General features: G+C 29.4%; 1 protein-coding gene across 3 annotated transcripts in view; it reads right to left on the bottom strand.

Annotated features, from left to right (window-relative positions):
• The window catches only part of fwd (phosphatidylinositol 4-kinase beta fwd), a 73,869-nt gene extending 63,196 nt beyond the window's left edge, over nt 1-10,673 (bottom strand). The window contains exons 1-2 of one of the 3 annotated variants that reach the window (XM_087150274.1): nt 578-792; nt 252-299 (exon numbers count right to left, since the gene is read on the bottom strand). The gene's annotated coding sequence lies outside the window, so the exon portion shown is untranslated. Of the gene's footprint in view, nt 1-251; nt 300-537; nt 829-10,046 lie in introns of those variants that run through there. The other 2 variants (XM_043039201.3, XM_043039202.3) reach the window with 2 other exon arrangements.
• Nucleotides 10,674-12,038: the final 1,365 nt, after the last annotated feature.

The following is a 12,038-nucleotide window of genomic DNA, read 5'->3' as shown; positions in this document are numbered from 1 at the left end:
TGTTAAATAAGTTTAAGCAAATAGTCATAACAAAAATATCAACAAAATCGACATTAATGATGATAGTTTATCTTCACCTTCAGAAAGGCATAAAGCAGTGAAGAAAAATTCCTCGGACAAATTACAAGATTAATTCAAATATTTCAGCTGCTTAACGGAAATACTGATTACAAAGAATTGATATTAAACTTGGGTTTTCAAGAGATTTAAAAAAAAAGAGCTACAAATGTAAATGAAAATTGTGCCTTCACCTCGCGAATCAACACGTGATTTTTTGTAAACATATGTTCACAACATGTCTAAAAACATGCAAAATCTTCAAACAAATTTAAAAAAAAAACATGCAACCAAAAGATACAAATATTTTCAGAAAGTTATGAAGCAGTTAAAAAAAATTTCAGAGAAATTAGATTAATTCAAGCATTTCAGCTGCTTAACAGAAATACTGATTTCAAAGAATTGATATTAAACTTGGGTTTTCAAGAAATGATTACGAAAAAAAAAAAGCTAAAATGTCAATGAAAATTGTGCACTCACCTCGCGTATTAACACGTGATTTTCGTAAACATATATTCACAACATGTCTTAAACATGCAAATAAAACACAAATTATATTTCCGCCAAAGATTTCCAGAAGAAAATTTCAGAAGGTCGTCGAACCATAAAGATTTGGCAGACGAATAATAAAAACAAACCAGTAAAGAAAACACTTAAAAATAATTTCTTCCTGATGTCAACAATAAAGCACGATCCTCACACAATCGCCTATCGTTCATTTTACGAAGTGAGTACTCCTTGCACATTTTGCAACTTGACCACGAAGTTTTTGGCGACAACCGGCGAATCGGTCGCCAAAGCTAGTGCTTTTCAATCAAGGTCGGAGAAAAGATAGTCGAATTTTCTGAGCGTATTAACAAATAATGATTTTCGATAAGGAGAAATGTATTTATTAAAGGGCTCTAACTTATTATCATGAAATGTAAATAATAAAAGTTCTACATATTTTTTTATTCAGAGAACAACTTAAATTTAAAATATATTTACTATTTAAATAGGTCAGTTCTTAGCTTCCGATAAAATTTAAAAACGCTTAAAAAACACATTTTATGCAGTATCTGTGCTATGTTTGAAATTTTAATTTATTCAATAAATATTAAAAGTTTCTAACCACTATTAAATCATATTGAAGAGAGTACAAATTACCGAAAGAATTTAATTTATAATTTATCTACAATTCAGAAAGAAAAAGTTAGCGCATATAAAAATTACTCTTTTTTATTATGCTTTTAAATTGGTTTCTTTGAATGGTGATTAAACAATTATACATAGTAATGCTGCATTTTTAGATGATATTATGTTAATAAATAAGATCAGATTTTTCGGAAGATTTTAAATTTGGAAATAGAACTCAACTGAAATATGTGGCTTAAAATGAATTGTTTCCCTCCTTCAAATAATTAAGTATCTTTCATAAGTAGTAATTCAGTTTTTGCTGTTTTTTTTCTTCTTTTTTGTAAAAATGTTTAGTTTTATAATGAATTTTTAAAAAAAATATTAACTATTTATTAAGTATTACTGAATATATTAGTCTTAAATTTGTATAATTCAAAAATGTATTATTCTTAGAATTGTATAAATCGAAAATGTATCAGTCTTAGATTTTTATTAGCCAAAATTGTGAAGAATAAACATCACATGTGCTTAGTAGAAAGAAATTGCACATTACGTACAAGCAGTTTGATGCTAAATAATAATAAAAAAAATTCATTTTTACACTTCTACAAATCATTCCAAAAAAATATCAAAAAAATTAAAATCATATTTTATAGCAAAAAAAATAAGAAAAGATTTTAGCACACATTAATTTTTATCAAAAATTAGCTTAATTGAAGTAACAGGGAATTGCACAAGTTCGAACTTAATTCGGAGTCAAATAAAAGACAACAGTTTCTGAAAAAATATAAGTCATAATAATTTTCTATAGTTACTATGGTTATCATCCTCTTAACAATTTCGTTCCAACAACAAAAATGTAAGTTTCTTTTCTTTTTTTCTTTTCAGAGAACTGTTGGACGATTTTAATTTCATCCACATGCTCTTTATTTCTTTATTTTTTCCACTCAAGTAATTTTGGCAATGCAGAATATGTCTGGTCAGAAAAACACGTGAGTTTTAACGCCCTAAATTTTAAGTGATTGCTGAATGGCCACATTGCTTTCCAATCTCACTATAAGCACAACACTTCAATTTAGGCATTTATTATAATTTATTTTATCCAGATTGGACACGAATTTTTGGAATCATTTAAAACTATGTCTTACTTAATAAAATAAAAAAAATAAACACTTTTAAACATTATTGAAAAAACCACTTGCTTACACTTCACCACTCTAATAGAAAAATTCAAATGGGAAACAGCAAATTTCATTATTGTAATAAATGATTTTAAAAAAATTTTTTTACCAAAATAATAATTCTTCCAAACTTGATGAAAATACACATCCCTGAAGAGGAAAAAAAAATTCTCGTCAAAGACAGGTAGTGAAGCAGAAATATAGAAAAGGAAACACTTCCCTTAGAAAAACTATGAAGGATGTACAGTAAGTTGGAGCCAGACAGATAGTGGCCACATGAATGAATACAAGCGTTCTGGTTAAATTATCAAAACTTCATTATTTTAAAACTATCAACCTTATTGTTAAAATGAAACATTTGATAGGAAGGAGGTCTAAAAAATATTAGCAAAGATTCAGGTGATCATAGTCGCCAAGAAATAGGAAAAAATTCAGTGGATTTTGCAATCATTATGAAAAACACAGGGAATACACCCACATACAGGGAATTTTAAAACTTTTTGAAAAATTAAGTTAAAATATATTTTAATATTAGCAACTACAAAATTAAATCAGCTGCAATGTTCTCAGTTTGAGACACCCACTAAATAAGCTTGAATAAAAAAAAATAATGTTTGCTAGATATTTTTTTACTTATAATTTTGGAAAGAGAAAATTTAAATTTATTCTATGTAGAACAGAAAGTTTCTAAAAAAATATAAATAAAGAAAAACTACAATAGGAAATTTTCGAAATCTAAAGATCTTTTTCAAGAATTTTCCCAATATAAAGTAATTTTCGACTTAAAAAAAAAAAAAAAAAAAAAAGAATAATTTTGGACAAAATTTAAAAAACTACAAGTAACTGGCATAATCCAGCAAAATAATAAAAAAATTCAGTCGAGCTGATAGTTATGTGCTATATTTGCCTTTTATTCGGAAAACATGGCTAATTTTAAAAACAATGTGAAACACAAAGCTATTGAATGATTAATCCACTTGTTTAGCTAAGAAAAATGTAAAGGAGGAGGCTTTAAGGGAATGAGGTAAATCCTCAAGTTTAAAATTAAGTTATGGGACCATGATACATCGTAAGTCAAATAATCATTATTTTCGTTTTTTAAATTCTTGATTTGCAAGTACTTTTAAGAAGTTATGAATATACTAAAGATTAAGACTTAATCTAAAACCCTATCACATTTAAAAATAATATGATTACAATAAAATTTGCTAAAAATTTCAACTAAATCTAATATAGAATTTAAGCCTCATTTTTAGCAAAAGCAAAAATATATAAAATAAAAATAAAAACTTTTTAAAACAAAAAGTTTAGTGATTTTTACAAACAATTTATGTTATTTATAAAACAATTTATATTAATTCTAAAACTAATAAAAAATATAAGAAAAATATTATATTAAAAATCTGAAGGGTCATTATATGACCATCAATGCGAAACCATGGCTAACAAACTTTCATCAATCGTGTATGATTACAACAAAATACTTTTCTAAATGAAACAAGCACAAAAAACTTTGCATCGTGTGCATACATATCATAAATACAGGGTGACAAAAAGTAACTTGAATACATAATACTTATTGAAATATCATAACCAAACTCTCATTTAAACATTAACATATGCTTGTAGCAAATTTGTAAAAAGTATCAAAGTGACTGTCTTCGGATTTTTAGCACAGCAGCAAAACTTCACGTCATGGGCCGCAACTCACCTATAGTTTATCTATAGAAAGAACACCCCTTGCCACAAAGTCTAGGATTGTCTGCTGCGACAGAAACAAGAAATAGTCCAATTCAAAGAAGGGAGCTTCTCTCTCCCCTGATTTCCTTTATCTTATCAACTAGAGCCAAAACCTGTCTTAAATATTAACCAAACACCCCTATTTGAAATAATTCTCTAGATGAATGACAAGATGAGTTCGTTAGATAGACAGACTATACTGTCCCATGTCTAGCAAAAAATTTCTATAGAGATGCCCAAGTCTTATTACAAGCATAAACCCATGCCTCCAAAACTGACCAATGAACAAAAAAGCTATTCAATGTGAATCTGAAGGGAAAAAAATGGTCATCCTTACTGCGAAATTTTTTTTTTTTGTCTTGCACTATTGAGAAACTTTAGTTTGATGTACTAGAGCAGAATAATGGATGTTACTTAACACAACTTTTATGCACATGTTAAGACTGAGAAAAACTACAACATTTTCGAGAGGTACCTCAATAACATTTAGATTCACTGGGGTTAGAAAGATTCCTTGAAATCAGCATGTAAGAGACAGTGAAAAATAAGTTTAGATGTTTCAAACAATATTTAACCTTAAAATTTTTTTTAAACTTTGGTGATAGGTAAATCATTTAGTTTTAAACCTCTTAACCTTGTCATCTGGTAGACTCTTAGAGAAGTCCAAGTCTTGTCCTAAAATATTAGAACTACGTTTTTAAATAAATAATGATCAATAGTATTATATGAAGAGAATTGTTTCAAGTTTCTCACATCAGCTACTAATTTTCTTGCAAAACAGACATATTTAATTAATTTTTTCTGTTATATATGCCTTTCATGTCTATATTTATATTGGTTCAAAGTATGTAGCATTAATTTTCTCAGCAATAGACAAATCATGAAGCATTGACATCAACACTGTTAAAGGACAAGACAGGGAAATTTATCTGGTGGTCGTCGACCACAGGAGGTAAATATATTGGTGACCACTTTTTCCCTTCAACTAGCCACTTTTTGCATTGAAAGTACCTTAATGATTTTGCTTCTAAATTGTTATATAATAAAATATTTATTTTTCTTAATTTAAAAAAATGTAATTAATATTAAAAGATATTACAATAAAAATTATTATACATATATAATTATAACATATCATGTCTTAAGGAAAAATAATAATTAAAAAAATGGAAAAAGAATAGATAATGTGTGCTAGACTTGTTTTTCTCTTAATCAGTTTTTAACTTCTGTATCAGAATGAAATATAACTAACTCTGAAAAATTAAGCTGTTGTTAAAGCTCATTCACGCCACACTAGAGCTGCACAATGGGCTATTCACGACGGTCTGGGAAACATCCCCGAGGATGATCCGAAGACATGCCATCACAATTTTGATCCTCTGCAGAGGGGATGGCACCCCCGTTTCGGTAGCTCAACGACCTGCACGCGAAGTCGAGCACTTTACGGTAGCACAGTTTAACGATGACCTATACCGCACACCCTCTGTCCCTACGCAGACTGATCCAAGTGGTCACCCACCCGCACACTGACCGCAGTCAGTGACACTTGACATCAGTGATCTGCTGGGAACAGTGTCTTAACAATCAGTCCACTGCGGGACCTTGAAAATTAAGCATTAATTATATTAAAGTTAGAATTTCTGCAACTGCTGCTCTGAGCTTTATTTATCTTGGTATTCTTTTGCTGTTAATTCTTTATTTTTTCTTTTCTTTTATTATCTATCTTTTGCATCTGATTTGCCTTTTTCAGTTCTTATTTTTTCAGAAAAATCCTCCATTCATTTATACATTTTATTCTTTTAATTTTATTGTCAAATTTCTTTTGGAAATATTACTTTCAGGTGTTTATTTGCTATTTTTGTTATGATCCTTCCCGCTTCATTTCCATTTGGTACAGGTGCACCAAAGATGAAACACTACACTTGCCTTCTCATTCCCATTTCATCTTTCAGCAAAGAAATAATATCAAACATCAGTCACTCTTAAATGAATGGCATAAGCTATAAAATATATCTTAAATTTGCAAACCAAAAATCAACCATAATAACTTTCAATATTATTCTAATGTTCATATTATGATCATATGTTATTATTAAAAGGTATGAAGCATTTACTAAATCAAGGACACTAAACAACTAGATAACTAGACTTTAGTAACAACTAGATAACCAAATAACTAGAGGACCAAAAATGGCCAACAAAGCCTTTTAATTTGACCACTGCACTACTTTAAATATTAATAAAATATATGTACAAAAAGTTGCAGACAATTTTCTAAGCTAGGTCCTGTAACAGTTAAAAATATTTTTCAATATAATTCATTAATACAGAGATGCTTTTTTAATTTTTAATAAATTTTATTTTTAATACAATTTAATTTTATTAAAGATTTTATATTAAAAATTAATGAGAGAAGAATGTATGTAAATTATTCTTAGATGTTCTCAATATACTAATAAATAAAGAAAAGAGGATAAATGTGGATATACGTGACATGAAAATGATTTTCAATTAGCCAGTAAATAATTTGTTGTTTTTAATAAACATATTTTATTTATATACATTTGGTTTTGTTTTTCTTAAAACAGTCTTTCAAATCTTCCAACGAAAAATAAGCACCTTTTAAGTACTTTTTAACCTTCCGTTAGTCGCGCACTTGTTTCCGACATGGTTAATCGCGTTGCACCTGTGAGGTGTTTCTGATTTTTTGAAAGTCAAATGAAATTTAGTCTAGTTTAAATAGTTAATTGTTACCAATTTAAGACTCTTTAGAGAGATAAATATCAAAAAACTTATTTACCGAAGATAAATTTTTCTTACTCCCGCGTCGGATCTCTTCCTCCATCACAAGATGTTCAACTAATTAACGCAAGAAGGTTCTGCGGTTTTTTACTCCGTAACCATTTTTTGTGTATATAACTTGACCATTTATACCTGCTACGTTGAGTAGGACTGAAAATGAGATAAAATATATATTTTTAATTCATAAAAATATTATATCCATAATACTTGCGTCAATGGTCGCGCTGCACCAGAGGGGTGATTTGAGCGGTTCCAACTCTCCATCGACATGTTCTAAGGTCGGTTTTGCACGGACATTTGAGTAATCCAAAGTTAGGAACATAACATTAGGCTCGACCCCCGGAAAAATCTATTGACGGCAAAGGAGGTGAAAGTGCAGTAGGGATGCACCTGTGAGGTGCGCGCGACTAACGGAAGGTTAAGCACCCAAAAATATTTTTAAGCACTATATACATTAACAAAATGCAAAATAATTTTCATGATCATGATAAAATAACTCGTTTCTGGCAAAGAATTTTTTCTTGAATATATTAGCCAACATAAAAAGATGGAAAGATATTTCAGTTGGATTTCAGAGGGTGGAAAATGAAGCCTGAATTTAAGATTATCTTGCAAAATGCAGCAGAGTTGCACATGAGTGTGCTAGAATCTCATCGAACCCAACTCAATAGACGCACATGCGAACTCGCAAATATTTTATCGAACATGTAAAATTATTGGACCGACGTTAAAATGCTACATACACTACGGACCGGCAGTATGCCGAAATGGATTGCGGTTGAATTAATTGTGAAAACGTTGAATAGAATATTGTGAAAACCACGCTTTTGCATAATATGTAGCGAAAATCGACATGGTAAAGAAAAAAATTCTACTTTTCGAAAAGGTAATACTAAGCACTTTTTAAAAACCTCCAATAAAAAAAGCACCTTTAAGGACTTTTAAAAAACAAAAATTGAAAATAAGCATCTTCAAGCACTTTTTAAAAAAGTTTCACACCACGTAAAAACTTACCAAGCGCTTTTTATTTCAAAATATTTAGTCACTGGTTTACAGAACCAAAAACTAAAAGACATTACTAATCCTTAACATTTTATAGGTCTCAATTGTGGAAAAAAAAAAAAAAATATTAAGTTAACTAAAACCAGTTAGAAGTTAAACCAAAATTATATACAAATATAGAGTGTGTAATGTTCAAAATCAGGTTGAATTATGATATTTTGTGACAAAAACATGAAATCATAATCAAAAAACCAAAAGTGCATTTTTATTTTAAGTCAAATTCTAGTAGCCCAATGGACTCCTATTAATTTCAAACCCTGCATATTAAACGTAATGCTTATGTACATAAATAATAAATCAAAAAAATTTTTTTGCCTGGAGTTTAAAAGAACAAAAGTATTTTTCTTAATCTTATCTCATCTTAACTTAATTTTTATCTTATTTTAATTAATATTTTCACACCTTAATTTTCTGATATCTGACCAAGTTGGGTCCTGAGTAAAAATAAGTTTGATTTTATTTATTCAGGGATTACTGAATTTGAGGGATTCAGGGGTTTATAACTGCTCACGAATTACAAAAATGTTTTCGAAGTATTCTCAAACATAGGTATTTGCTAGTTAAATAAATTTCATAAATTAATTATGTATGAAGCTCTATTCTATATTCTTTTTTTTTAAAGTTTGCAATAAATATTAAATCATATTTTGAAACTGAATAAGTATCTTTTATACAACTAATTTCTTCATAAGCTAAAATTAATTTTTTGTAAAATGAATAAAAAAAGTTCGTAAATTAAAATAAATCAATGACTTAAAAAAAAATCAGCTTATTTAAAAAAGTAATCAGTAAAATCACCACAACCCTGCATAGAACAGAATGCATTTCACTTAGACTAATTTTTATAGCGGTATTCTATTTCTAGTTTTTCTCTCTTCTCTTTGCACCGAATTGGCAACAACAAAATAGCATATTAGTAAGCCAAAAACTAAGTTTATTTACTAAAATAAGTTTGTATTTTAATAGAAATTTCATAAACATAGTAAATAAAAATTTCAAAAAAAAAACAATACCTGATAGCTAATACTAACAAATTTAGCACAAATCTGAAATATATTATATACCACTGAAATGAAGGGGTGATTTCTGTATCATGACCAGCGGCGGAAAAATCGCCAAGTCTTGGCAACTTTAAGGCAGCAGCCCCAAGAAATAAAAATAAAGAAAACACAGAAAAGGACAAACTCGAAAAGTATAACTCGTAGCCACCCTCCAGGCAAACATCTACATGTTTTTTTTTTAAATTTTTAATTGCAAGTTTAGAATCTAATTGGCACCTTGGCGATTGTAGTTAGCGGGACAGATCAGGATATGAAAATATGCTCGAAACGAAATTGATTTAAATAGATATTATTTAGCGAACTGAGAATTTACTTAAAGTAGATATTCTCTTAATAAACTAATAAATATTTTAAGAATTGATCAAATTAATTAATTAACTAAAGATGCAATAACTATGAATGTAATTCATTTATACTACATACACTAAGTAAAAAGACAGTTGATTACAAAAACATGCTGACTTATCCCTTCATCAGCTATTTTAAATTAAAAAAATATTTCAATATGCACTTGGGAAAATAAAATAACAGACATTTTTCAAAAACTTGAATTTTAAAAGGGTAAAATTTGAAATAAAAAAGAATTATACTATGGAAATAACCATCTAAAATCGGTGTTATGACGTAGCTCAATTAGAATTGTCAAATTTATAATGTTAACTGCAATATTTAATAAAATCTTAATTTGATAAAAAAAATAATAATAAGGCGAGACATCATACGACCATAATTAGTAAAAATATAGTCAGTCAGAATATGCAACAAATTTTAAAGCATTGAGGTTATTTATGTCTGCATAATTAAAATTGAAGCCTGAAATCACATATAGATCATGTCGCAGACCTAACATACGACACAAACAGGACAATATTTAGCAAAAATTGAGTACACATGCACCCATCATGAAAAAAATAACAACTCAATGATATGTAATACTATCATATTAGTTTCATACCTATATATAATTATACATTAGTCAATAGAAAACATTATAAACAAACTTTCATATTCTCAAAAATATACTTACTTTAGATGTAGTTGGCATGACCTAAAATCATTAACACAAACCTAATCCAATAGTTATTAAGCAGCACTTTTAGAGGAATAAAATAGTTTTAATGATTGAAGAATAGGAAGTCAAAAATAAAATATCAAGATAAATGCATAATTAGGTCTAATTTTGACAGTATTTTGTCAACATAACAAAAACTAATTTCTAAACCTCTTGTCTGAAGAGTGACTCATAACCGCAATTGAATTCATTAACTGTGAATTTAAAAATGTTTCTTTTTTATTCCTACAAACTGCAATCAAAATATTTAATTAGGTTTTTTCTTGATTTAGAACTCATTTCAAATTATTTGATTAAATAAATAAAATAAATTCCTTCTACTTCAGCGTTACTTTCACTACGGATAAAAATCAACGATATTGGTGAATCTGATTGGTCCTATTCGAGAACTTTGATCAGCCCGTTTAGGGTTTGAGGGTGCGTGGTACCGGCCCTCGTTAAACTGTTCTACCATAAAGTGCTCGACTTCGGTGCTGGCCATCTGGCTACCAATGTGGAGGAGCCATACCCTCTGCAGAGGATCAAAATGTCTTCGAATCATCCTCAGGGATCTTTCCCAGAACGTCGCCTTTAGACCATTGTGCAATTCTATTCGCGAACGCCACGAACTATAGGGGGCGTTGTTGTATGAGACGAGTACCTGCGATTTTTATATGAACAATCATTCAGTTACTCTGGAGACGTCTTTAAGGTAGCATGTAGCATTGTAAAGTTCCTTCTTAATTGTGCTCGTTAAATTTAAAAAAGAAAAATGTTTGATATTCTTTCTTATGCAAATGAAAACAAAATGGTATCTCTTTTCTTTTAGAAAAGGAACATCCACCAAAGCACATCGGAAAAATATTTGTAAATAAACAGAAAAAAAAAATATGCATCTTCTTATTAGAGTTAAAACCTAATGCCTGAGAAATAGTTTTACTAAATTTAATGACATAACATGAAAGGCATATTTAAACTTTACAATCCATAGTCTTAAGAGTCATATTACTTCAAACACTAAAATAAGCAAAAAGTATACATAAGCCTCACAATTTTATATAATTTAATTTTGTAAAAAAAGTTTTTTGATAACTATATTTATCAAAAAAATTTAAAGTTTCAATAAAAATCATTATTTGGAAGCTAAAAAAACGTAAAAAAATAAAGAGGAATGCTTACAAAGAAGAAAAAAACTGTTTCAAAAATTCCTCACATTAAAATAAAAAGCTTTCATGTTTTTTGTTTTTGTTTTTTTTATTCATAATCAGACGTAGAAAACCATTCTATAGAAAATTATCATCAAATAAGAAAAAAAAAATTATTTACAAGTAAAATTTTTTATTTTATAAATTATAACGCTGACCTGCTTTATAAATCCGGAGAATTCCTAAATGATATGTTCTTCATTTGAAAACTTTATTCTCAAATAATATCTACACAGATTATCCCTTTATTACTTTAAGATGACATACCACACAATAAAATTTTATAATTGCAAGATCTCGATATGAATTTCAATACGTAACTTAGAAACAGAATATTTGTATTCTTGTTGAATTTTTGGTACTTACGTACTAACGCTACCGCTCTAAAGCGCCAATAAAGAGCAATCCTGTTGTTCGCACACATTAATCTTTTGGATTCCTTGTTGTTTGCGTCCCGCAGTGGACTGATCGTTAAGACACGGTTCCCAGCAGATCACCGAAGTCGAGCATCACTGGCTACGGTCAGTGTGCGGGTGGGTGACCACTTGGATCAGTCTGTGTAGGGACCGAGGGTGTGCGGTATTGGTCCTCGTTAACCTGTGCTACCATAAAGTGCTCGACTTCGCGCGCAGGTCATCGGGCTACCGAAGCGGGGGTGCCATCCCCTCCGCAGATGATCAAAATTGTGATGGCATGTATTCGGATCATCCTCCGAGATGTTTCCCAGACCGTCGCCAATAGCCTATTGTGCAGCTCTAGTGCG

This window comes from Parasteatoda tepidariorum, chromosome 8, assembly GCF_982258835.1.
Source record: "Parasteatoda tepidariorum strain Cologne lab strain chromosome 8, Ptep-v5.0, whole genome shotgun sequence".
NCBI lineage: Eukaryota > Metazoa > Arthropoda > Arachnida > Araneae > Theridiidae > Parasteatoda > Parasteatoda tepidariorum.
This window is presented reverse-complemented; position numbering and strand designations above follow the sequence as displayed.